Source organism: Dermochelys coriacea, chromosome 4, assembly GCF_009764565.3.
Source record: "Dermochelys coriacea isolate rDerCor1 chromosome 4, rDerCor1.pri.v4, whole genome shotgun sequence".
In the NCBI taxonomy this organism is placed as follows: Eukaryota; Metazoa; Chordata; order Testudines; family Dermochelyidae; genus Dermochelys; species Dermochelys coriacea.
The window spans coordinates 133,087,374-133,115,184 of record NC_050071.1 but is presented as its reverse complement, the minus strand read 5'-3'; the positions used below and the strand labels follow the sequence as shown (position 1 = coordinate 133,115,184).

Sequence of the window (27,811 nt, the reverse complement as noted above, 5' to 3'; positions counted from 1 at the left end):
AAGGAGTACTTGTGGCACCTTAGAGACTAACAAATTTATTAGAGCATAAGCTTTCGTGAGCTACAGCTCACGTGCCACAAGTACTCCTTTTCTTTTTGCTTAGATTTAACAATCAGAAATATTGAAGCTGATGGTACTGGACCTAATTATTGACAGCAGTATGCTAGCTATTCTCACACAGTGATACAGACCAAGACAAAGAAATCCTGCTCTTTTTGTTTTTCCCACTGTAGCATAACAGATGCTTTGTTTAGACAGCATCGCTCTAACTACGATATAGAAACCAGAGGCAGTGATAACATTGCAGGCACTTCAGTTACCTGAAATGCCTTTTCTTTATCTACTGAGTGGTGTGTGGAGCAGAAATCCAAACCAGCTCAAGCCTTGACCACTCACATGCTAGAGCACCAAATCTGAGCCAGATAATTGAGCTTAGGTTACTACCCATGGGCTCCTTCTAGGTTCATTGTGTGCCTGAACTCTGGCAAAGTAAACAGATTTCAGAGTAGCAGCCGTGTTAGTCTGTATTCGCAAAAAGAAAAGGAGTACCCGTGGCACCTTAGAGACTAACAAATTTATTAGAGCATAAGCTTTCGTGAGCTACAGCTCACTTCATCGGATGCATTTGGTGGAAAAAGCAGGGGAGAGATTTATATACACACACACAGAGAACATGAAACAATGGGTTTATCATACACACTGTAAGGAGAGTGATCACTTAAGATAAGCCATCACCAGCAGCAGGGGGGGGAAGGAGGAAAACCTTTCATGGTGACAAGCAAGGTAGGCTATTTCCAGCAGTTAACAAGAATATCAGAGGAACAGTGGGGGGGGGGGGGGGGGGGGAGGGAGAAATACCATGGGGAAATAGTTTTACTTTGTGTAATGACTCATCCATTCCCAGTCTCTATTCAAGCCTAAGTTAATTGTATCCAGTTTGCAAATTAATTCCAATTCAGCAGTCTCTCGTTGGAGTCTGTTTTTGAAGCTTTTTTGTTGAAGTATAGCCACTCTTAGGTCTGTGATCGAGTGACCAGAGAGATTGAAGTGTTCTCCAACTGGTTTTTGAATGTTATAATTCTTGACGTCTGATTTGTGTCCATTCATTCTTTTACGTAGAGACTGTCCAGTTTGGCCAATGTACATGGCAGAGGGGCATTGCTGGCACATGATGGCATATATCACATTGGTAGATGCGCAGGTGAACGAGCCTCTGATAGTGTGGCTGATGTGATTAGGCCCTATGATGGTATCCCCTGAATAGATATGTGGACAGAGTTGGCAACGGGCTTTGTTGCAAGGATAGGTTCCTGGGTTAGTGGTTCTTTTGTGTGGTGTGTGGTTGCTGGTGAGTATTTGCTTCAGATTGGGGGGCTGTCTGTAAGCAAGGACTGGTCTGTCTCCCAAGATCTGTGAGAGTGATGGGTCGTCCTTCAGGATAGGTTGTAGATCCTTGATGATGCGTTGGAGAGGTTTTAGTTGGGGGCTGAAGGTGATGGCTAGTGGCGTTCTGTTGTTTTCTTTGTTGGGCCTGTCCTGTAGTAGGTGACTTCTGGGTACTCTTCTGGCTCTGTCAATCTGTTTCTTCACTTCAGCAGGTGGGTAATGTAGTTGTAGGAATGCATGATAGAGATCTTGTAGGTGTTTGTCTCTGTCTGAGGGGTTGGAGCAAATGCGGTTATATCGTAGCGCTTGGCTATAGACAATGGATCGAGTGGTATGATCTGGATGAAAGCTAGAGGCATGTAGGTAGGAATAGCGGTCAGTAGGTTTCCGATATAGGGTGGTGTTTATGTGACCATCGCTTATTAGCACTGTAGTGTCCAGGAAGTGGATCTCTTGTGTGGACTGGTCCAGGCTGAGGTTGATGGTGGGATGGAAATTGTTGAAATCATGGTGGAATTCCTCAAGAGCTTCTTTTCCATGGGTCCAGATGATGAAGATGTCATCAATGTAGCGCAAATAGAGTAGGGGCATTAGGGGACGAGAGCTGAGGAAGCGTTGTTCTAAGTCAGCCATAAAAATGTTGGCATACCGTGGGGCCATGCGGGTACCCATTGCAGTGCCGCTGATTTGAAGGTATACATTGTCCCCAAATGTGAAATAGTTATGGGTCAGGACAAAGTCACAAAGTTCAGCCACCAGGTTAGCCGTGACAGTATCGGGGATACCGTTCCTGACGGCTTGTAGTCCATCTTTGTGTGGAATGTTGGTGTAGAGGGCTTCTACATCCATAGTGGCTAGGATGGTGTTTTTAGGAAGATCACCAATGGATTGTAGTTTCCTCAGGAAGTCAGTGGTGTCTCGAAGATAGCTGGGAGTGCTGGTAACGAAGGGCCTGAGGAGGGAGTCTACATAGCCAGACAATCCTGCTGTCAGGGTGCCAATGCCTGAGATGATGGGGCGTCCAGGATTTCCAGGTTTATGGATCTTGGGTAGCAGATAGAATACCCCAGGTCGGGGCTCCAGGGGTGTGTCTGTGAGGATTTGTTCTTGTGCTTTTTCAGGGAGTTTCTTGAGCAAATGCTGTAGTTTCTTTTGGTAACTCTCAGTGGGATCAGAGGGTAATGGCTTGTAGAAAGTGGTGTTGGAGAGCTGCCTAGTAGCCTCTTGTTCATACTCCGACCTATTCATGATGACGACAGCACCTCCTTTGTCAGCCTTTTTGATTATGATGTCAGAGTTGTTTCTGAGGCTGTGGATGGCCCTGTGTTCTGCATGGCTGAGGTTATGGGGTAAGCGATGTTGCTTTTCCACAATTTCAGCTCGTGCACGTCGGCGGAAGCAGTCTATGTAGAAATCCAGGCTGCTGTTTCGACCTTCAGGAGGAGTCCACCCAGAATCCTTCTTTTTGTAGTGTTGGCAGGAAGGTCTCTGTGGGTTAATATGTTGGTCAGAGGTGTGTTGGAAATATTCCTTGAGTCTGAGACGTCGAAAATAGGATTCTAGGTCACCACAGAACTGTATCATGTTCGTGGGGGTGGAAGGGCAAAAGGAGAGGCCCCGAGATAGGACAGATTCTTCTGCTGGGCTAAGAGTATAGTTGGATAGATTAACAATATTGCTGGGTGGGTTACGGGAACCATTGTTGTGGCCCCTTGTGGCATATAGTAGTTTAGATAGCTTAGGTTTCAGAGTAGCAGCCGTGTTAGTCTGTATTCTCAAAAAGAAAAGGAGTACTTGTGGCACCTTAGAGACTAACAAATTTATTAGAGCATAAGCTTTCGTGAGCTACAGCTCACTTCATCGGATGCAGTGAGCTGTAGCTCACGAAAGCTTATGCTCTAATAAATTTGTTAGTCTCTAAGGTGCCACAAGTACTCCTTTTCTTTTTTAGATAGCTTAGTGTCCTTTTTCTTTTGTAGAGAAGCAAAGTGTGTTTTGTAAATGGCTTGTCTAGTTTTTGTAAAGTCCAGCCACGAGGAAGTTTGTGTGGAAGGTTGGTTCTTTATGAGAGTATCCAGTTTTGAGAGCTCATTCTTAATCTTTCCCTGTTTGCTGTAGAGGATGTTGATCAGGTGGTTCCGCAATCTTCAATCTCTCTGGTCACTCGATCACAGACCTAAGAGTGGCTATACTTCAACAAAAAAGCTTCAAAAACAGACTCCAACGAGAGACTGCTGAATTGGAATTAATTTGCAAACTGGATACAATTAACTTAGGCTTGAATAGAGACTGGGAATGGATGAGTCATTACACAAAGTAAAACTATTTCCCCATGGTATTTCTCCCTCCCCCCCCCCCCCACTGTTCCTCTGATATTCTTGTTAACTGCTGGAATTAGCCTACCTTGCTTGTCACCATGAAAGGTTTTCCTCCTTTCCCCCCCCTGCTGCTGGTGATGGCTTATCTTAAGTGATCACTCTCCTTACAGTGTGTATGATAAACCCATTGTTTCATGTTCTCTGTGTGTGTGTATATAAATCTCTCCTCTGCTTTTTCCACCAAATGCATACGATGAAGTGAGCTGTAGCTCACGAAAGCTTATGCTCTAATAAATTTGTTAGTCTCTAAGGTGCCACGGGTACTCCTTTTCTTTTTTTAAAGTAAACAGAGTGTGATAACAAGAACACCTCTGAGCTGACCTCCTGCTTCCACTTTCACAGTTTAAAGCATCAATCCCTGGTCTGCCCCCTTTCCTACCTTAAAATACCTTCTGGCTCAGCTCTCTCTGCTGTCCACTGGTGGTACTCCTGCCTTTGGGGGCAGTCAGATGATGTGTAGCACACAGCTATCTGAGATACTTAGCTCAGAAATCCTTTAGGGGCAATTGGCTTACAAGAAGACAGAGGTGGGGTGAAAAACAGAAGACCATCAGGGAAAGAGTCTGGAAGAGCAGAAGAACAGAAAAAGATGGCAATTATAGAGGGAGAGAAGACACTCCAGATCTCTGTCATCTAAGGTATGAGGCAGCTTCTATTTGCCTCACACCAAACCACAGGGTAATGATTGATCGACAAATGTCAGACAAATCCCAGACAATTATCTGCTATCCAACATGTACACTGTGTAGCTACAGGATAGTACAGAGACAAGGTGGGTGAGATAATATCTTCTATTGACCCAATGTCTGTTGGTGAGAGAGAAGAACTTTTGAACTTACACTCACTGTGTGTCAGTTCCCCAGACCTGAAGTAGAGCTCTGTGTAAGTGCAAAAGCTTGTCTCTCTCACAAACAGAAGTTGAGCCAATAAAAGGTATTACCTCACCCACCTTGTCTCTCTAATATCTTGGGACCAACACGGCTTCAACAACACTGCATATAGGATAGAATCTCAGACCTGTAACTACAGTGTAATGCAGTGATTGCAATAAGGGTGTGAAAGTTCAGGGACACAGTTTGCACTCACTTTGCACAGGTGGAAATAATTGTACAAGGGGTCTGTCACTGGAGAATAACACCTTGAAAGTGCATGTCTTACCTTCTCTTTATGGAAAACAGTGGTTTTCATTATAATGATTTCAGCTACCCCTTTGGTGTTAGGATGCTGGGATCGAAACACGGAAAGGGAAAAAAATACTTTTGTCTATTGCTAAGACATTGGTGAACTGATTGTGATCAGTTTTTACACAAACGCACACACACTTGAGAAAGTGTCAGTTGAAAAGGAATTTTTTTTGGAGTAAATAAGTGTTAGTATGTAAGTAGCAGCTTCACTTTCATAACTACAGAGTTGACTGCCTGTCCCTGCTATAACACAGAAATGCAACGAAGCAGATTTTAGTAAATATATTTTAAAAAAGAAAAAACATTCTCCTGTGCAGCAAAAAAAATTCACAGCAGAAAACTCAATGTTTCTGTTGAATACACACATCATTTAACATTTCTGCTCAAGAAACATAGAGAAAGAAAATAAAACAATAGTTAAATGAATATCTGCTAAATAGACACAATATTTTGTTTCTGTAATTAGCACTATTATTTAACGGAAGTCTTTCAGAGTTCTGTTATTTTCTTAGGTTGCTTTAAATATTGATTGCTCATTTGCATTGTGTGTCTATGGCAGGTTCGTCATGGGCTGCTCATGCTCTAACTGTGCGGACATCAGCTCTTGCCACCTCGTATTTGGTGGCGGAGTACTGCGCACCAGTTTGGAGTCAATCATCACACACTAGACTGGTGGATACGTAGCTACATACTGCCATGCATATAATATCCAGTGTCCGACTCCACTCCCATGGCTTCCAGTTCTGAGCAATAATGCTCCTCCTCCTATCAGATGAGAGGTTGCCACTAGCCGATTACTGGAGAAAGTATGTGCCAACCGAAGCCTGCCGCTGTACAATGAACTTTTTAAGCCACCAGCTGCACATTTGCCGTCACGTCACCCATTATGGTCTCATCCGCCATGCTAGGATGTTAGGGCGGTAACACTCTGGCGAGAGGAATGGATATCTGTTATAATCCCCAACCAGTCCCTCATCGCCGACCCCACAATTTGCCCGCCTGGTTTTGACCTGCTCCTGCGCCAATGGTTGAATAGGTTCCAGACCGGGCAAGGTCTCTCTGTAGCCAACCAGTATTGCTGGGGCCTTCCTGACAGCCCTTTGTGCAGCTGCAGTGCAACACAGCTGATGACACACAGTGTCAATGAATGCCTGCTGACTAGGGTCATCGGTGGTCTAGAAGAACTGCATCACGCCACTGAAGATGCCATCGCTTGGCTAGACGACTATGCACATGCTAAATAAATAAATAAAATAAAACTTGCTGAAGTCAAACTTCTCCTGACTCTTCATGATTTCACAATTAGAGAGAAGTCTAGATATCTCTGTATTACACACTCTAAATGTGCTGAAACACCTGAAACTCTAGAAGTGGATTGCATGGAGTTAATTTCATAACTCCACCCATTCCAAAATGCTACAAACAAATCAGCTCTCTGCTCTGAGCCTATGACACAGGTTTGAACCTAGAGCTTTTGCATATTGACATTTGACTGATATTTCCATTGTCTTAGGAGAACTATAAGACTTTTGTTTCACTCTTTAGGTTTCATTTATCTACATCTGTCAATTCAGACAAACCAAGATGTTATCAACAAAGCAGGCTCAGCTCATCTGGCTGCTAGTGCTCTGGGTCCAGGGTAAGAATCAAACCAAGAAGAAAAGGGCTAAAGGAAGCAATCAGTGGACAAATGAACCTAGAATCTATTACAGGATGTAGCTTGAGCTCTATCACTTCAGTGGCATTGCTTGATTATTTATTTTCATATTTAATCTATCCATGTTACTTTAGAATGAACTAAAAAGGAAGAGCAGAAACTCTGTTTAACAAAGCAAGTTGAAAATGTTAGAGCTGGATAAAGGGGATACATTTTAATACACAAATTATTTTTTCAATAAAATGTGCTAATTTTCTATCTCTACAAATAACATTTGGATTGACAACAGCATAGTTTTATTGACTTATAGTTTTATTCTTATTTTGCTTTATAACCAGGATCCAGTGCAGACATTGTGATGACTCAGACTCCAGAATCCCTGGCAGCGTTACCAGGAGACACAGTCACTATCAGCTGCAAAGCCAGTTCAGCCATTTACAATAACATAGCCTGGTACCAACAGAAATCAGGACAAGCCCCTAAGCTTCTTATCTACAGCGCTTCCACCTGGCCCTCTGGGATCCCAGACCGGTTCAGCGGCAGGGGATCTGGAAGTGGCTACACTGATTACACTCTCACCATCAGCGCCATTCAAGCTGACGATGCTGCAGATTATTATTGTCAGCAGTACAGCAACTTCCCTCCCACAGTGATACAGACAGGCACAAAAACCTCCCTACTATGTTAGCTCTAGCTCTCTCACTCTACTCTAAGAAGCACTGCCTGTAGATTGAACAGGAGTACTTGTGGCACCTTAGAGACTAACAAATTTATTTGAGCATAAGCTTTCATGGGCTATAACCCACTTCATCGGATTCATGCAGTGGAAAATACAGTAGGAAGATTATATATATAAATATATATATATCACACAGAGAACATGAAACAATGAGTGTTACCATACACACCATAACTAGAGTGATCAGTTAAGGTGAGCTATTACCAGCAGGAGAGAGAGGGGAGAAAAAACAAAACAAACAAAAACCACCCCTTTTGTAGTGATAATCAAGATGGGCCATTTCCAACAGTTGACAAGAAAGTGTGAGGAACAGTATGGGGGGAAAATAAACATGGAGAAATAGTCTTACTTTGTGTAATGACCCATCCACTCCCAGTCTTTATTCAAGCCTAATTTAATGGTGTCCAGTTTGCAAATTAATTCCAATTCAGCAGTCTCTCGTTGGAGTCTGTTTTTGAAGTTTTTTTGTTGTAATATTGCGACTTTTAGGTCTGTAATTGCATGACCAAAGAGATTGAAGTGTTCTCCGACTGGTTTTTGAATGTTATAATCCTGTAGATTGTGTCTGTGTCCTGGAGGCCCTGTATAATAACCAATGGGCTGTGAAAACCATCCAAGCACAGCAGCTTCTTCAAGGTCTTGTTTAATGTAGAGCTTTGAACCAACCACACCCACAGACCTGAGCTCTCCTGAGTCAACTGCTAATGGTCTGGAGAACTGAATCTGAGGAGGCAGCTGGGCCTGGATCATTGCCCCAAGATGCTTCTAGGGTCTATGTCAGCTCGTGGTGAATGAGGCCAAGAAAAATTGTCTGCTGCAATTCACCTTCTCTGGCCCATTCCCCTGTAGCATCTCTTCCTCTCTCCTACCTTACAGCATCTGGGGACTCTGCTCTCTCTGATGAGCGCTGGGGGCCCTTCACCACAGGCCTGCATTTACAACTGAACTAGGAGGCAGCTGGCAGCAGGTAGCAACACATCCACTGGGGATCCAGCAGGGACAGGTAAGGGCAAAGAATAATTAACTTCATATTTTTGTTGCATTTTAATAGACTTATATTAGCAACTTAAAAGTGTTTTAATGTAAAGCTTTGTATAGTTATCATACACAAGATTGTATCATTGTTTGATTCCCTACCCATTGTTTTTCCTAGATTCCTGTGGGCAGATTGTGATGACTCAAACTCCAGAATCCCTGTGAGCATCAGCAGGAGATAGAGTCACTATCAACTGCAAAGCCAGGACAGGCATTGGCCCTTGCAAACACTGGTACCAACAGAAACCTGGACAATCTCCTAAACTTCTTATTTATCGTGCTTCCTCTTTGCAATCTGGCATCGCAGACTGATTCAGTGGTAGTGGTCTGGCTCTGATTTCACTCTCACCATCAGTTGGATTGAAGCGGATAATGCTGGAGATTATTACTGCCAGCAATGTAGCAGCTTCCCCATCACAGTGATACAGAGCACTTCAAAAGCCTCCCTGCTCTAGTTGCCGTTTCTTCCTTGTACAACACTTTAATTTTAAAATGTTCTGTCCAACTTGAAAAAGGAGAGTAACTTACCCCAGTCTAACAGATGGTAAAAAAAAATATGACACTGAATTACTACCCAAAGTGTTTAGCTGATCACGTAGATATTTGTATTAGGAGGCCTGAAAATCTCTCTAGCTTTATCCCACCCGTGAATCCCAATGAATCAGAGACAGCGATTTCTGTTTCGGTGCAAATCATTAACAGCTGCTTTACCTCCTATCTGCCAATTGAAAAGGATCCTGTCTTACAATACATTCATTTCATTCAAAATTGCCTGCAGCATTCCTTTCCTAGCAACAGACACTATAAAAATCTCATTGTGAAGGTTTCTCACAAATGTAGCTACTCAAATTACAGGATTCCTATACTGAATGGATTTAAGATCAGGTGAACTTTCACTCTGTTTGTAGCATCATGCAAGACAAGACCTTGTGGGCCCAATTTTTCAGAGATCTCATGTCAGCAGAAAGAATCCCACTGACTTCAATGAGCTTTGGATCAAGCCTCAAATGCACATGAGCTATGGGACACAAAAGAAGATGAGCCTGGACAGGATTTTCAAAACGGGAACTGAGCAGGTCTAGAGCATGGAGAACTCAAAGGATGTGTGCACATGAATGGGCACGAGCGTGTCCATGGTGGTTAATGCACCACTCCTTCCTGGTTCCACCGATACAAAACCCTCCCCACATGCTGTGCAGTGTGTAACATACTGACCAAATGTTCAACAGTCACTACAAGCAAGACGCTTTTAGTTTTTGCAAAAAGAAAAGGAGTACTTGTGGCACCTAAATTTGTTAGTCTCTAAGGTGCCACAAGTACTCCTTTTCTTTTTGCGAATACAGACTAACACGGCTGCTACTCTGAAACCTGCTTTTAGTTTTGGGTACTTCTCAATTCAGTCTGTTACATGCAGGAAGTAATTTCATAGAACTCCAGCATATAGATTTCATATATGGAAGTTTAAAAACAGAAATAGGATGGAAGTATTTGCTTTGCTTAATAAGGAGCCTGTACAATAATTAAATTACAGTGGAAATTATGAAAATTATAATTCTAGTCTCTTTTGTTGAAAAGGAATTGTCTGAGCCCATCAGATCTCAGGGATGTTGTCCTATTCCTGGCACAGGCCAGTCCTGTGGGATTCCCATCATCTCCACCCAACAGCTCTGCTGTACTTGCAGTAACACAAGAATGTTTGGCCCGCCTCGGTGCACCTCTGACTTCGGCCTCACACACAAACGCAAAAAGAATGTACAAGGCCTAAGGCCAGATTGTTCCAGACGCGTCCTGGCCCAAATTGGAAGACCTCATTTTCAAAGAATGGTGCCTCAGCAGGACTCCTGTATGGCACTTCTGATCAACACACAGGAGCCTAAATTCCCTTTCCAAGTGGGGTTTGGACTATGACTGCTTCTGTGGTGGAAAACTGGCTTCATAGTACCAAGAGCATATTGAAATGTACAGCTGAATACAAAAGAGGGAAGACATACATCACAGTAAAGAGATGCAGTAGACCATATAGTACTGCAACTCCCCAGGGAAATGTGCTCGCAGCTGCTTGGACAGTTCTTTGAAAGATTCAATTGCATGGATTGACTGAAATCTCCACTCCTGAAGTGCTCTTTCTATTGCCATCTAGTGGTCAATGACAGACTTGTCCACAGAATTTGGTCAAATCAACAGGGCAGCATTCGTTTGATATCATCCTACTAAGAAAATAGGAATGGCCATACTGGGTCAGACCAATGGTCCATCTAGCCCAGTATCCTGTCTTCTGATAGTGGCTAGTGTCAGATGCTTCAGAGAGAATAAACAGAAGAGAGCAATTTTATAGAGCAATTTAAGGTGCATAAAGGCCCAGTAGGACCTCTTGCAGAGTTGCTCTCACTGGACCCGTGGATGATTTTATGCCATATTGCTACAACACCTGTCTAAAGTAGAAAGGCAGGAGACCTGGAGGCACTTAGAAGGCACAGATTACTTGATGAAGTGGGGAGAATGGTGCAAGTGCCTGACCACAAAGCAGGATTGCCGCTATTAGTGTTTGTCAACACTAAGTGATGCAGCAGGCAGGCAGAGCTGTAGGAAGGAGACCTTTGTTCAGCATGCTGAGTGGCCAATGTTACACATGGAGGCTCTAGAGTTTGTCTGGCAACCTTGCCTCCGCTTGCTTTCCTGAACCCACCAACAGTTCCTCCTCAAACCCGACCCTCCTGCATCTGATGAAGTGAGCTGTAGCTCATGAAAACTTATGTTCAAATAAATTTGTTAGTCTCTAAGGTGCCACAAGTACTCCTTTTCTTTTTTACTCACCATGCAATCATTAGGTGGCTTGTTTAACAGATCATTTGATATAGTAGGTGCGGACACAGCACCCAGCAGAGGAGCAAACACCTGGCTCACGGCACACACGGTTAACCACATGCCACATGTTGCCACATGCCAACCCATCCGTGTGCCATGGCCCACCTTGCTAAGTTAGGGGGCCAGGGGCGAGACTATTGATATCTCTGACCTTAGAATCAGCCACTGCACATCAGTAATTAAGAGTCTCCCTCATGAAAGCCCAAAAATGGACAGAGGGAGCCTGATTGTCCGAGGCTCTGAGCACCCCCAGCTTCGGTGCACTGTTATGGGAGATGCAGGAGATCAGCACCTCTGTAAATGAGACCCAAGGTTCTTTCGTTCTTCTATAGTTCTTTCAGTTCTATTCGTTCTTTCAGACTAAGAGTGATGTTGTGGGGAATACTCGGATGGGGAGGCCAGCCATTTGGGATCCCTGCTTTGTCCAAGAAAGATGAGGCACCCTCCAAGGGCATGGAATGAGTGACTTCCAGCAAGTATTCAGATGGAGAGGGCTGAAATGAAGGCTTATGTTCAGATACTGCTCACTCAGTACAAGTGAACATACAGGAGAGATGCGTCAGATCAGCTATGTACATGCAAGATGTGCAGAGCTGTCTGAGCATATTACCATCTGAACCTTGGAAATACATGACGATGACATTCCAAAATGAAACAGCAGCAGCATACATGCCAAATATGAACATTTCATAACTCTGTGCTGCAACTCAAGTGCAGTAAATTTACATGTATTTTGCATAGGGATGAGGGTTTCTCACTCAGCAGCTGAGCACATATAAATGATAAGCGTTTCATTTTCCACTGCAGGTTTATGAACAAAGCTTTCCTACCACAGTCTGGCAAGATGATCTCACACACACCCCTTCTCTGGCTGCTGGTTCTCTGGATTCAGGGTAAGAAATTGAAAACAAAGAATTTGAAAATGTAATGATCCATGTGACAGAACATAAGAAATGCTGCCACTGGATTTATTGAATTAATAATCTATGTGTTGTGTTTTAGTATCAAGTCAAACTGACAAAATCAAACTGTGTTTCAGTGTTTGAATATTCATCATATCCAGCATTGTATCATTGTTCATTCCCTACCTACCCTCTCTCTTCATCCAGACTCCTCTGGGCAAATTGTGATGTCTCAGTCCCCGGAGTCTCTGTCGGTGCCAGTGGGAGGGAGAGTCTCTATCAACTGCAAAGCCAGCACAAGCATTAGCACCTGCATAAACTGGTACCAACAAAAAACTGGACAAGCTCCCAAACTTCTTATCTACTACGCTACCAACCTCCAGTCGGGGGTCCCAGCCCGGTTCAGTGGCAGTGGGTCTGGCACGGATTTCACATTCACAATCAGCAGCATAGAAGCTGATGATGCTGGAGATTATTACTGTCAGCAATGTAACAGCTACCCTCTCACAGTGATACAGACCAGTACAAAAACCTCCCTGCTCTCTGCAGAGTGCAATGCAGTTACCGTTTGTTGTCTGCATTTCAAATGTTCAGTCAAACATGAAATAAGAGGGTGACTTATTCCATCTCCAAGCACACAATGAAAAGGAGAACAGTGGAGGACTCAAAGAGTTTCGCTACCACAGATTCTAGCATATCCACAGAGACTTGAGGCTCACTATAGTTTTCTCTGCTGTATTCCCACTCTTGAATCCCAGGGCACCAGAGACCATTTCATTTTGGAAAAATCAAAGATTTTCATGTCAACAAGGTTGACACGTTCATTTGAACTTTGTCAACTGAACTTCATAACACAACTGCAATACAATAGAACAATCAAAACAATAACATAGAAACAACCATTTTGACCATATTGGAAGGAAATGTTTTGACCTTATCAAAACTTTCCCCTGAAACTTTGAACAGAATTTTTGTGTTCCTGCAGAACATTTAGATTTTGTAAAATCCACATTTCCTTACTGATAGCTGTTCCTTCGGAAAAATTTCAACCAGCTCTGCCATTATAAATACACTTCTAAAATGGTCTCAGGGGCTCCTCTTATTTGAAGAGATAATCAATAAAATCCCATCTGAAGGTCTCAGAGTCATTATTCACCTTGGAAAATTATACAAACCTAGGGATTTTTAAATGGCAGTGTTAAGATCAGGTGCCTGTTTGCTCTGTTGTAGAGTATGTTAAGACCTTATCGGCCAGATTCGCAAAAGTCTGTACAGGAGCAAATCCCGAAACACACATGAGGCACAAGCAGGTATAGCCACACACAGGATTTTCATAGGGACTGGACAGATACAGGGACTGACCCCTTTTTCCAGAAGGCATGGGATGTGGACACATTCAGACTGGGTCTGGCTAATAAAAGTCAGCAAGAGCCAATGGAAAAGGTGTTTAGTCAGTTCCCCAGTGACTGCTGGGCTGGTCACACCCACGCAGAAGAGCCAGCAACTCCAGAGAGGGGTAACCGCAGTGGTGGTTAGGAGGTTTGGAGGCCCCACTGCTCCACTCACACAACCCTCTGGAGCTCTCAGACTCGGGCGCCTACCATGTCATGGAAGTAGAGAGTGAAGGGGCACAGACACAATGGGCAGTGCTGGAGCCTGGCACACTGACACCGCTGTTCAGCATTTCTGTGCTGTGCATACACCAAAAATATGAGTATGCTCAGACCTTGGGTCTCCTCTTCCCAGACCTCATTTTCATCCTGCCTGCGTGCACCCTTCAAGCCTCTGAGAACAGCCTTCATTCCAGCCATGCAGAATGCATGCAGCCACTGGTGTTCCATGTCCTGTAAAGCTAACTCTGGCTGCTTTACCATCTGAATCATGCAAATATGTTATAGTTATTACATCCAATAACCACAAAAAAAAAAACCCAAGGCAGATATTTCAAAGCTCCTCCCTGGCACTAACCTCTGGTCATTTACATAATTGGGCTCTTTTTGCATATTCACACATGGTTGATGTTTCCTCACTGAGCTGCTGAACACATAAATGGTTTCATTTCCACTGCATGCCTTACTGAGGAACATTTGCAACCTCACAGAAGCAAGATGATCTCAAAGACTCCCCTTCTCTGGCTGCTGCTTTTCTGGTTTCAGGGTAAGAAACAGACAAGTGTCAAAAGTGTTGATAAGACATGTGGCAAATCATAATAAATGACAGTGGTTTGTAGAGTTATATCCTGATTCCAGGTATAATTTTAGTTTATTTCTACTGTTCAGTTTACAAGCGTTTCAGTGTAGAGCTTTGAATAATGTTAATGTCATTCGCAAAAAGAAAAGGAGTACTTGTGGCAACTTAGAGACTAACAAATTCTCTAAGGTGCCACAAGTACTCCTTTTCTTTTTTGTGAATACAGACTAACACGGCTGCTACTCTGAAACCTGTTAATGTCATTGTCCCATTTACCCAGCCCCAACCCTGCCAATTTTTATTCTCTCTCTCCAGGTTCCAATGGGCAGATTGTGCTGACTCAGACTCCAGAATCCCTGGCAGTGTCTCCAGGAGACAGAGTCACCAGCAACTGCAAGGCCAGTGCCATAACTCGTCCCGTCCACTAACATAACCTGAAAATCTAGCATTGTACAGTATTGCTATCCCAGGAGGTTAGCTATGCAGGGAAGTTTTGTTATAGTATGAGCTGAAGAACAGAGGGTCATTAGTGAAATCCCACAAAACTTATTCCATCTTTTTTTAAAAAATCTAACTTTAACTGTGAATTTTCTAGGTTATGATCCTTGGTGTTTGGATCATGACAACATCCCTGTCACCGATTTTTATCCAAAATTACTAATATGCACTCACAGCCTTAACTCCATCTTATTATTATTTATTGTTTGCACTGAAGTAGAACCTACAAAGCTCCAAACATGGACCCCATTGTGGTAGGTGCTGTACGAACACTGAACAAAAAGACAGTCCTTGCCCTAAACAACTGGTACAATCAATGCAGTTTTTGTCTGGGAATGAATACATTAATCCAGAACCCCAACTTAATTAGCTGGAAGTTAAGGTTGTTTTCAGACAAATACCCCAAAGCATGGGTTATAAAGATAATATTCACTTATTCATACAGCACAGATCACATACAAATAAACTGCGACCACAAGATGTACATTAAATCATTAGAGACTAACAAATTTATCTAAGCATAAGCTACAGCTCACGAAAGCTTATGCTTATGTAAATTTGTTAATCTCTAAGATGCCACAAGTCCTCCTTTTCTTTTTGCGAATACAGACTAACACAGTTGCTACTCTGAAACCAGTCATTAAATCATTAATACATATTCCCAGTTACAAATTACGCAGATCAGGGTCATCATGGAAGGCACCGGTAGTGCACCAGTAGTGCCTCATTCTAGGAATGAGACAAAACACCCTCCCACGGGCTGGTTTATGACAGACAGCTCCCTGCTTGATCTATTTCCCAGACTTTGTACCATATCTAGCTTCAATGGGTTTATGTGTGTTGCTGGTGGGCAATCCACTGGTGTCTTGCACTCCAGAACATGGGTCCCCTCTTGGCCTGTTTGGGAAAGGGCCAACCGCTGCTCATTTTCACCAGCAAGCAGTAGGTTTGTGGCTAAGTAGGTTGACCACAGGGGCTGGCTGCACTTGGCATGCCTGGGACAACAACTTCGAGCGCCCTGCCTCACTCTGAAGAAGCCCACAGTGATTGCGTCCTTGATAGATGTTGGGATCCTGCTACACTAGCCCTCACAGCCTAACATGTACAAAATGGGGCTTCTGTCAATAGCGCACAGGGGACTTTTAAAATATTTATTTATTTATTTATTTTCACCCTGACCCAACAAAATTGAGGATTCTAGAAGTTTTGGCCCCAAACAGGCATTAAAAAAAATTCCAAAAGAATCCCTGTGATGGGGGACACAGTCTCTGCCTATACTGTGACAACAACATTCTCCTCTCTGATGTGTCTGTTTGTACATCCCCAGACAGAAATGACATTAAGATGGAGTTCTGGTTGCAAGTACTACTACTGGGGGAGTTCTGCACCACTGCACAAGTGCAGTATTCATGTGCTGTGCAGACATTTTTCCCCCTGCAGAAAATACATTTGGCTGGAAAGGTGCTGCAGTTATACTGCCCACCAGAGGTCACTGTGGCAAACAGAGAGCAGCTGCTCCCAGGCTAGCTACAGCTGCACATAGGGAAGAGAAGAGGCTGCCTTCCTCACAGCACCCTGCCTGTGGGGCCAGGTCAGGAGGCACGGGATATGGGAGGACAGACAGCATGGGGAATATGGACTGCTGGGGGGGGTCACAAACTGGGGTTCAGAAGGGCTAGTGGCAGACACACACCAGGGCAGGGGCTGAATGAGCGTGGGGATGCAGGGCCACATAGGGACAGGGGACAGGCGGTGGTGGGACACATGGGAATGGGAGGTGCAGGGACACATGGGAACAGGGGCAGATGTGCCTGACTGAATGAGAGAGGCTAGGGAGTCAGCCAGGATCTTCATGGTGGAAGCTCCCTACCAATCCCTCCCTGCCCTGCAAAAAAATGTGTTTCATACTTCATACTTCTCCCACCCACACCCAACAGCCCTGCAAGTTCAATCCAGGATCCTTCCCTATCCCTCACCTCCTCCATTACCCCCGACTCCCCCAAGCCTTTGCACTGCTTCTTGAGGGTGTGGGAGCAGGAAATACGTTTCTGTATTGTAGTTTAAATGAATTATTATAGAGTTCTCTATTAACATGCCTAGTAAGGAATTTATTTGTCAAAAAAACATTTCCTGAATCTTTGTTGTTGTTTGCATTGTTACAGACATACTTGCTGACAGGTATTTTGAGATAGATTACCAAAATAATTGAGACTGGTGTGATGATATTGTGTTCTTTTGACAATTAAAATATGCAGAATTTTAAAACATTGTGTGGAGAATTTTTAATTTTGGCTCATAATTCCTCCAGAGTATTCAAATTTGAGGTAAAATGCATTACAATCAAGTTGTACTTATACCAAAAACAAGTATTACAAACCTAGGAAAATCAGAGATAAATTTAAAAGAAAATGAATCATGTTACAGTATGGAAATACACAGTGAGGGCACCAAAACAACCTAACTCCATCCCGTAATGATGCAGTGCAATTAATATATGATTGTGATTAAAGCATTTTAGTGTTAGAGGATCCCAGATCTGATTATAAGAAGATTTCTGAAGACACAATGGAGTTTTTCATATATTTCCCCCTACACCACAAAGTTAAGATTGTTTGGGTGCCTTAACAGAACTTTTTTTTACTTTAAAAAAATCCAAACACTTTAAAGTATAAACATTAATTCTGAATAGCCTTCGTTTTACAATGCTTGAGTCTGAGTTAAGTGCAACATCCTTATATCATCATTACACTTAAATTTTGGATAACTACTGACAACCTTAACTCTATCTTAATGCAGTTTTTTTGTCTGGGAATTTCCTTAGGTTCACTTATACATACATACAATTTCATAAATGAACCGTAAAACAAACCCCAAGATAATGCCACTTTTCAGTATTATTAATGAGATGCAGAGATGTAATATCAGCCTTCCCTCCTCTTTTTATTTTAGTTAGATTCATAGAGTTTTAAGGCCAGAATGTACCATCATGATCATCTCGTCTGATCTCCTGCATAACACTGGCTATAGAACCCACTCAATAAATTCTGCATCAAGCCCAGAACTTCAGCTTGAACAGCAGCATGTTATCTAGAAAGCGCCGCAGTCTTGATTTCAGAGGGCAGATTTACTTGCACACCAAAGAAGGGAGAGCAACCAGCCAGTTTGCATCACCAGAGCAGCTGACGTGTACTGATAAATCTGGTCCTTGATTTGTAATGGTCTTTATGAGGATGTGATGGAGACTGCTGCTGTGTCCAGGCTCTGGAAAGATTGCATGGCTGCATTACCAGCGTGAGCAGCAGTGCCTGACAGGTTCCTCAGGGCGCTGCTTCCTCAACTACACTGCACATTGAAGTTGCACTGCTGGGGGGATCTAATCCAGGAGAATGGGGGCGGGGCGGGGGAGAGAACTGTAGGATGGTCTTGATTCAAAGCATGAAACTATTCACCGGGTGGCTTGGGTTCCCCATCTCACAGATGGGGATCTGAAACAAAGCATAAGTGATGTGTCGCAGGTCACACAAAGAGATTAAGGCAGAGCCAGGAGCTGAACCCAGATTTCTTAAACACCAGTCCCGTACCTTAATAATAAGGCCATTCTTCCTTAATAAGGGCCCCATGTGCTACCTACTCACTACACGGGCCTTCTGCTGTCTGATGAGATAATACCTCAGGGTGACAGGGATAACACAGAGGATACATCCTAGCCTAAATTCTGGCTGTGGTGTAAATATCAACATCACTGGCCCTACTGCCATAGATTGAAAGGGCTCATGTTTGAAAACTGGCTCCACATCATCAATTACATCTTGAAATATGTAACTGGGAGGAGAAAAGAGGACCCAGATATGAGAAGGCAAAGAATCATCAGGCCAGGTAGCACCTCACTCCCTGGGGAATGCTACCACATCTGTTTGAGAGTAGCAGCCACATCTGTTTGGGCACTCCATAGACTACAATCTGTGGACAATGCTGCCACTGGCCAGTAGATGACAGTGTTTTAATACTACTTTGCAGAGTTTGTGATTTCAGGCCAAACAGGTCAGTTGGTTTCTGAAGGTTTCTTTACTGATATGGTCTGATTAAAGAGGGAGAAGAATAATTGAGTGAATTGGCTTCCTTGATCACAATCTTTAAAAAAAAAAACATAGCTAACTTTGAGCCCTTAAACCCACAGCTAAGTCCTCACTCACATGAGCAGTCTCCGTGAAATACATGGGATTACTTATGAGAATAACTGCTCACCATGTGAGTAATAGGAGCATGATTGACCCTATATCACTAAGTTGTTATAGATGGTCTTGTGTTTAAATGTATGGAAATCTGCAGCCTGCTCTGCTATCCATTGATAGCGTGTCCTTGTTAAATAATGAAACCACCAATGTAACCATCTTATTCCTTGTAAGCCTCAGTCTGAGCACTTGAACACTCCACAAGTAACTATAAATAGTTTTTACAGACAACAGCAGCATGAAATAGACAAGCCAAATGTTTCAGAACAAAACTTTCCTGGGGCGATAATGCTGGTGACTTCCAGGATTTTATCTTTTTGCATATTCACACAAGTGATTTTCCCCTTTCTGAGCACTTACAAATGTGCTGATTTCCACTGTGTGCTTATCAACAAACATTTCCAATCACAGACTAGATCATTATATATATTATATATACACATACTACTCTGAAACCCTCCTCACTCACCAGGTTTCAAAACATGGGCTCCAGCCCAAGTGGGAATGTCTATGCTACTATGTGTAGACACATGGGATCTGAGACTCGCTGTTGTGTTTTTGGTTTGGTTTGCTTTTTTGCAGTGGAGACATACCTACTGATTACACTCACACCATCAGCAGCATTAAAGCTCATCATACTGGAGAATATGATTGTCAACTGGCCTTTCCCAATGATACAGGCCAGTGCAAAAACCTCCTTGTTCTACACAGAGATGCGCACTTAGAGATACTTGAAGATATTTAGGTGCCTAATTTGTATTCAGATCAGTGGGAGTTAGGTATCCAAAAAGCTTTGCATAGTGGATCTTAGGAGAGCAAGTATGTCAGGTAGACCAGACACTAAAAGGGGACTCTCCTTGGGACGGGGGAGAGAGGAGGGAGGTACATTATCTTGCTTTCTTCAAATAAAGAGCTCACACAAAACAATTTACACAAGTCTGCACTGGGAGCATAGCCGAGCAAAAGAAGCTCCACCAGGAATTACTCAATGCTCCTCTGAACCCCACAGCAAGCAAGGAGAATGTAGCTGCTACTCTGTTCCTGGAGTGGGCGCTGCATACACACCACCTTCCAGAGCTGGCCATCTCTATGGCCAATACAGGGGGGTGGAGATCATGGCTCACAGCCACTTCTGGGGTGGTTAGTGGTCCGGGCTACATACATCGCTTGGGTTTGTGTGGGTACAAAGATTCCACTGCATCTAGCCCCTGCATGGAAGGGCTCCTAGCACAATTGCATCCCTGCACACCCATGGAGACACCAGCAGCATTCTCACCCAAAGGAAGGCACTTACTGTCAGGAGAATCTGGACAGGATATCAGCCCAACTATCTCCTCGGGCAAGGACGCTGGGGACATTCATGAATATTTTCATGGCAAGAAGAATAACCAAGGTAAAGGGAGGTAAACGGCTCTGAAAACTGCTATAAAAATGGCTGGGAGATTTTAACCACTTAGATACAAGGTCACATACAAAATTCCTGGTGCCCTCCCCATAGAGCCATTCACTCATAAAACCATCAGTGTTGCAACTTTACCTCATAAGTCACTATCACCAGATTACAGAGACCAACACCACCCTTGGATCTAAAATGCATTTCATTTATATGAAGGGGTTATTTGCATGTTCATGCAGGAAGGATGTTCCCTGGCTGGGCTGCTGAGCGTTCATAAACGGTCCCATTTACACTGCTCCATCCCTGCAGGGGATTAAGAATCCCTCTGAGTTTCCTTCTTTTTAATCTCCTCCCTGGAAGACCATGTGTCAGGGACAGACTTCTGTTATATCACAAACCATGCCAACTATCTGCTTCCCATCCTTTCTTCAACCCAGGTGATTTTGTTTGTGACATTTTGTACCTGCGGCGAACACCCAGCACCCCCATGTTCTTCCTTATAATATGACTGTGTGGTATGTAATGCAAAGTTTGTCATGTCGGGTGTCTTCGGAAGGCTCATGATATACTGAGCATTGTTGTTATGGTAATGTTATAGTAATCATTGTCATAGTAATGTTATAGGTTGCAATTTCATGTATATAGTTATGAGGCTGAAAATGTGTCCTCATGGCTTAAAACAAGTCCAGGCAAAAACTCATCAGAAGCTGAGGGGCAGTTTCACACCTCATCAGGGCATGTATGGGACAAGCCCAGCCCAGCTTCACAGGAACAAAGGACACTGACCTAGGCAACAACAAAGGATCTGTTGGACTCTCGAGTGAGTCATCCCCCTTCCTTTGGTCAGTTTGAGACTGCGATGAGGTAATACTCACCTGACTCTGAAGAGGTGGTGGCAAAGACAAGAGGGAAGAACGAACATGATAAAAGGGAGAGACATTTGCCATGCTCTTCCTCTCTCTTCCACCTCCATCTACAGATATCACCACCAAGCGATGGAAGCGCTGATCAAAGGGGAGAGCCTGGCTGAAGGGCAACCAGTCAGCCTGTGGTGAGAAGCATCTAAGTTTATAAGGGCATTGAAAGTGTTAAGATCAGCTTAGAATGTGTTTTGCTTTTATTTCATTTGACCAAATCCGACTTGTTATGCTTTGACTGATAACTGCTTAAAATCTGTCTTTGTAGTTAATAAATCTGTTTGCTTATTCTACCTGAAGCACTGTGTTTGGTATGAAGCATGTCAGAGACTCCCCTTGGGATAACAAGCCTGGTACATATCAATTTCTTTATTAAATTGATGAACTCATAGGCTTGCAGTGTCTAGCAGGCATAACTAGACACTGCAAGATGGAGGTTCCTAGGGTTGTGTCTGAGACTGGAGATATCGGCTAGTGTCATTCAATAGCACAATCCAAGGAGCAGCTTACATGCCAGAGGCTGTGCATGAACAGCCCAGGAGTGGGGGTTCTCACAGAAGAGCAGGGTAAGGCTGGCTCCCAGAGTCAAGGATTGGAGTGACCTAGTAGATCACTGGTCCAGATAACACCAGGGGAACGTCACACCATCCCTGCAGGGGGTTAAGAATCCCTCTGAGTTTCCCTCTCTTTAGTCTCCTCCCCATAGGACCCATGAGTAAGGGACAGACTTCTGTTATATCACAAACCACACCAACTAGCTGCTTCCCATCCTTTCTTCAACCCAGGTGACTTTGTTCTATCTAAGCACACTCAGAGTAGGACTTTATTCTCTCAATTGATTTCAATGATCCCTTTGGATTCAATTCTGCAGAGAAGGCTTCTCAGAAATAATTAAAATTAAATGACCGTACATCAGCTACCAAAGCATCAATGTGACTTTTCATGATGATTGACAGATGAATTCCAGAAGATGTGACTCCTTGTCATATGGTTCTAAAGTTAATAAATGCACATGACAATGATGACACATAGCAAATCACACATTTAAACTAGGTGCAGAGAAACATGTTTCCTTCCATGCCAGGCTTTGCAGAAAGACGCACCAATGGGAACACCGAGGGATTCACTGTCATGGTTTGTAGAAGGAAGGGATGGGGGGGAAGTTGAATGTTTGCAGGCTGTAATGATGGCAGGTGATTGTTCCCAGTGGTTGTTCCATGTGTCCAAATCCACTGCTCCCCCTGTGACCCAGCTTAAAACTGGGCACCTGCTTAAAACTGAGCAAGAAGGGTCAAATGTGACTTTAGCTGGTTTCCAAAACAACTCTAGTCCCTGCAACTCCCTATTACACTTTGATGTCACTGAAGCCCCAATCCGGGCAGAGGAGTATCTGAATCACAAAAATATTACAACTACTTATAACTAAAGCGGGGACCCAGTTGAGAAGTTCAGAACAGGATCTGGATCCTCTAAGCAGCAGAGGGTATCAGACCAGTGTTCTGGCTCATGTCCATCTCTAATTAGACTGTGCACATGCAGCATGAAACACAGAACCCACCTGCAATCACTGTAAAACTCTGCCTGGAACTAAAGCACAGAACATTTCCATACATTTTGCATATTTACACGAGTGACATTTCCCCTGTGAGCTGCTGAGAACTTATAAACTTTTAATTTTCACTACAAGGCTAAGTGACAAGCATTTCCAGCCACCATCTGCCAAGATAATCTCCCAGAGTCGCTTTCTCTGGCTGCTGGTTCTCTGAGTTCATGGTAAGAAGCATCACAAGAGTCTGCAGGGTTATTAACCAATGTAATAAAATGCAGGAAATGTTGCAATATTTTATTTAATTCGTTCTCACTTTCCAGCATGACTTTTGATTAAATAACAACTGTTACATTTCAATGTAAGATGTGCTGCAGTGTAAAGCCTTAGGTCATATATGCTGCCCTTGGTCAATTACCCTCTTGCTGCTCTTATTACCACCACCAATTTTCCATCTCGATCCATCTAGGTTCAAGTGGGCAGATCGTGATGACTCTGACTCGGACTCCAGAATCTCTATCCGCGTCAGTGGGGGAAACAGTAACTATTGCATGCCAAGCCAGTTTAAGCATTGGTACCTACGCACACTGGTACCAACAGAAATCTGGGCAATCTCCAAAGCTGATTATCTACAGCGCTAACAGCCGCCCATCTGGGATGCTAGCCTGGTTCACTGGCAGTGGGTCTGGCACCGATTTCACTCTCACCATCAGTGGAGTTGAAGCCAATGATGCTGGAGATTATTACTGTCAGCAGGCCAGCTACAGCGTCACTAACACAGTGATACAGACCAATACAAAAACCTTTGCATTGTCTCTAGTGTGCAAGGCAGTTGGTTGCCTTTGTGTGAACAAAGCTTGCAAAGTTTCCTGTCAGTCACACATGAAACAGGATGATGCCCCTTCTGAGCTCTTTCCCAAAAGCTGACATTTAAAATGAGCTTCTGTTACAGCCTCCTGGATGGCAGGGGGTTATCAGGGAGGGGGTGTGTGCAGCGGCTGGTCCATTCCACACCATCAATCAATTTTTCAAACAAAAACTGAGTCTCGCACACTCTGAGCAAGAACCTGTTTTTTCAGATTAAAAGTTGAACTGTGGTAAGAAAGCAAGTCAGCGTTTGTAATTTTCCCACTTAATTCTCTGCTGTCCATCCGGATGATTTCCTGTCTGTGTTTCTGTACTAGTGGAAGGCCTGAGCCTCTGAGAGCTCTCCTGTGTTGTCTGAAGGGTGTGGGGCATCCTCTTACACCCCACACCGGCCACCGTGTGTTAGACCCCATCAGCCTGCACTGGGCGGGGTCACCTTGTATTTCCAAAGCCACCATTCAGCCCACACTGAGCTCTACCCTGCTGAAAACCCTGCAGAAACCAGTTCAGCCAACCCTGAACATCCACCGGCCCTGCTGCTCCCTGTCTCACCCCTCTGAAAATTCTGGCCTATGGGACTCCTCACAGAGCTGGAGCTATAATTACCCTCATCTCTCCTGTGCCCTCACCAGCAGCCTTCTCCTCATTATCTAAACGCCCAAGGAGGCACCTGACAGCTGCTTATTGCAAACAAAACAAGTCACACAAACACACACCAGGGAACCTCTGGCACAATATAGATTAAATTCATCCCTGAGGTAACTGCTCACTTCACTATGGTTACATCGAGGATGGATTTGGCCCCAGATGTCTAGCTGGGCTGATCCTTGCATGGTAGGGTTCTACTCCATGGAAGTGTCAGAGACAGCTGAGATCATGATAGAGTCCAAGGGATTTGGTGCCCCCCTACAGCTGTTCATTCAGATCTGCAGCAACCCATCCCCACCATTCCCATAGGAGGGGGCTCTGCTGAGTCAGCCACAGCATGGTTTGGCTTTGCAGTGTTGTGAGTTGGTTTGGGAGTATTTTTAGGGGATAGTAGGGAGTAAATCCCCACCAGGCTTTCAGCACCCCAGCCTGTAGGGCCTCCCTGAGGAAAGGTAATCAAGGTGTGGCCAGTCTATCTGTGTTAAGCCCTTCAAACTGGAGTTAGCTATTCTTATGAGAAGCAGAGACAGGTTTTCTGGTCAGCCAGAGCAGGGAATGATGGCAACAGAGGTCTCCAGATGTGTGTTATTTTGCTTGGGTTCATATTGCTGGGCTGCAGTTTCCAGGCTGCAGGAAAGGATGTGGGCAGAGTGTTGGCTGGTTTGGGGTTTATATTTTAAATACAAACCCTGCAAATGAATCAGAAACTACAATGAGGTTGGTTAGTTGCTTCATCTGGGCCTCCTGTGAGCTTCCTCTTCTGATGCTCCCTAGCCTCTGTTCGCCAGAAGCTGAGAATGGGCGACAGGGGATGGATCACTTGATAATTACCTTTTCTGTGCATTCCTTCTGGGGCACCTGGCATTGGCCACTCTCAGAGACAGGATACTGGGCTAGCTGGACCTCTGGTCTGACCCAGTATGGCCATTCTTATGCTCAGACCCTGGCATGGCCACTGTCCTAGTAAGCAGCATAATGAGAGTATCTGACCATTCAGAATAGGCAGTAAGGAAAGGTCCTGTTGCTTAGGAAGCAAACACATAAAGAGTAGAGCAGAAAAAAGTCTGTTAAGAAAAAAAATGTTTTCTTATATCTAGAGAATAAATGAAAAATAAAATTACAACAGTGGGTTTCTATTATTGCACTTTACAATAAAAGTGACCTGGATAATATTTTAATATACACACACATACACACCCCATGATGTGCACCAGGCATTATTGCATATGAACAACATTTCCTCTATTGCTCCATTAACCAAGCTTTTGGAGCACAACAGGGCTGCAATGGTCAGGTTCAGCCATATAATGAAATGATCAAGATTAAAATTCAACATAAAAACCGTTTAAAATGCCATAAACAGCCTCTGCTGAGCAGCTTTTCTAGCATCTCTCCAGCGCAAAAGACACACCAGGAACATTCTCTGTGGACTCCCAGTTACTTAAAATCTCTCTGCCTCTCTGGTTCCTGCCCAAATCCCTTTGAACAATGGACACAGGATAGGAAGTGAGGTTCCGAAACCCACCTCAGTACCTGAGAATGTCAACCAGGAAAAGTTTGAGCCCAGATGCCATGTGCAGTAGTGTCATTGTTACCAGGGATCCCTTGCTGTGCTGTAGATCATGTTATTTAGTTTGCTGTATTCTGACTCTCTGTTAGAAAGCAGAGCCATAACTTCCCAAGGGTAACAACTCGGCAGATGGTCTTTAATTCTCTACATAAGGAGATACTGGATTATTCAATTATATTTATATGGGGAAGGAGGAAAAACTAGAACATAAAATGTTGACAGGCCAGGCTGCTAAAAACCTTCTAGAATATGGGTGGATGGTTTGGCTACTTATATCTAGTTGCAGCACATAAGATGTCCCCTTGACCTTTTTGCTACTCCATTCTTATAAACCAGACATGACCAACAAGACAGTTCAGAATCCTGCTTTTGCTATTCAAGTGAGGTGTATTTACATGACCCGTTCCTTTTGCAAATTCACACATGCGCGACACTCCCTTCCTGCCCTGCTGAGCTCGTATAAATGGAGCTGTTTGCACGGCACAGTGCCCTGGTTAGCATTACCGGAGGAGAACTGTCACAATGATCTCCCATGCTCCACTTCTCTGGATACTAGTTTTTTGGATTCAGGGTAAGAAAACACAATAGACCCAGCTTTAATGAACAGCAGCAGCAGAGACAATGCAAATATACTCTATTTGTTGTAACAGATACGTTATTTTATTTGTTTCTATTTAATAATCTATAAAGTTAAAATGTATTCAATATAAAGCTATAACTCTGATTAATATATCACAAGTTCCTGTATTTTCTTTTTACATCTAGACTCCACTGGGCAGAAAGTGCTGACGCAGACTCCAGAATCTCTATCAGTCTCTCCAGGAGACAAAGTCACTATCAAATGCAGAGCCAGTGAAAGTGTTGGCAGCTACTTAGCTTGGTACCAACAGAAATCAGGACAAGCTCCTAAGCTCCTTATCTACTATGCTACCAACCGTCCCTCTGGCATCCCAGATCGGTTCAGTGGCAGTGGGTCGGGCACTGACTTCACATTCACAATCAGCCGGGTTGAAGCAGATGATGCTGGAGATTATTACTGCCAGCAGTATAGCAGCTCCCCTCTCACACAGTGATACAGACCAGCACAAAAACTTCCCTGTTCTGTTGAGTTTCAGACTCTCACTCAGTCCCTGGAAAAATCATGGAGCAGGTCCTCAAAGAATCAATCCTGAAGCACTTAGAGGAGAGGAAAGTGATCAGGAACAGTCAGCATGGATTCACCAAGGGAAGGTCATGCCTGACTAATCTAATCGCCTTTTATGATGAGATTACTGGTTCTGTGGATGAAGGGAAAGCAGTGGATGTATTGTTTCTTGACTTTAGCAAAGCTTTTGACACGGTCTCCCACAGCATTCTTGTCAGCAAGTTAAGGAAGTATGGGCTGGATGAATGCACTATAAGGTGGTTAGAAAGCTGGCTAGATTGTCGGGCTCAACGGGTAGTGATCAATGGCTCCATGTCTAGTTGGCAGCCGGTGTCAAGTGGAGTGCCCCAGGGGTCGGTCCTGGGGCCCGTTTTGTTCAATATCTTCATAAATGATCTGGAGGATGGTGTGGATTGCACTCTCAGCAAATTTGCGGATGATACTAAACTGGGAGGAGTGGTAGATACGCTGGAGGGGAGGGATAGGATACAGAAGGACCTAGACAAATTGGAAGATTGGGCCAAAAGAAATCTAATGAGGTTCAATAAGGATAAGTGCAGGGTCCTGCACTTAGGATGGAAGAATCCAATGCACCGCTACAGACTAGGGACCGAATGGCTCGGCAGCAGTTCTGCGGAAAAGAACCTAGGGGTGACA

General features: G+C 43.9%; 1 long non-coding RNA gene across 1 annotated transcript; it reads left to right on the top strand.

Annotated features, from left to right (window-relative positions):
- Window positions 1-910: 910 nt before the first annotated feature.
- On the top strand, window positions 911-27,001 carry LOC122459745. The gene is made up of 4 exons (XR_006280621.1): window positions 911-921; window positions 2,294-2,299; window positions 6,621-6,630; window positions 26,879-27,001. It is a non-coding gene; the product is annotated as an uncharacterized LOC122459745 (long non-coding RNA).
- The last annotated feature ends 810 nt before the right edge of the window (window positions 27,002-27,811 follow it).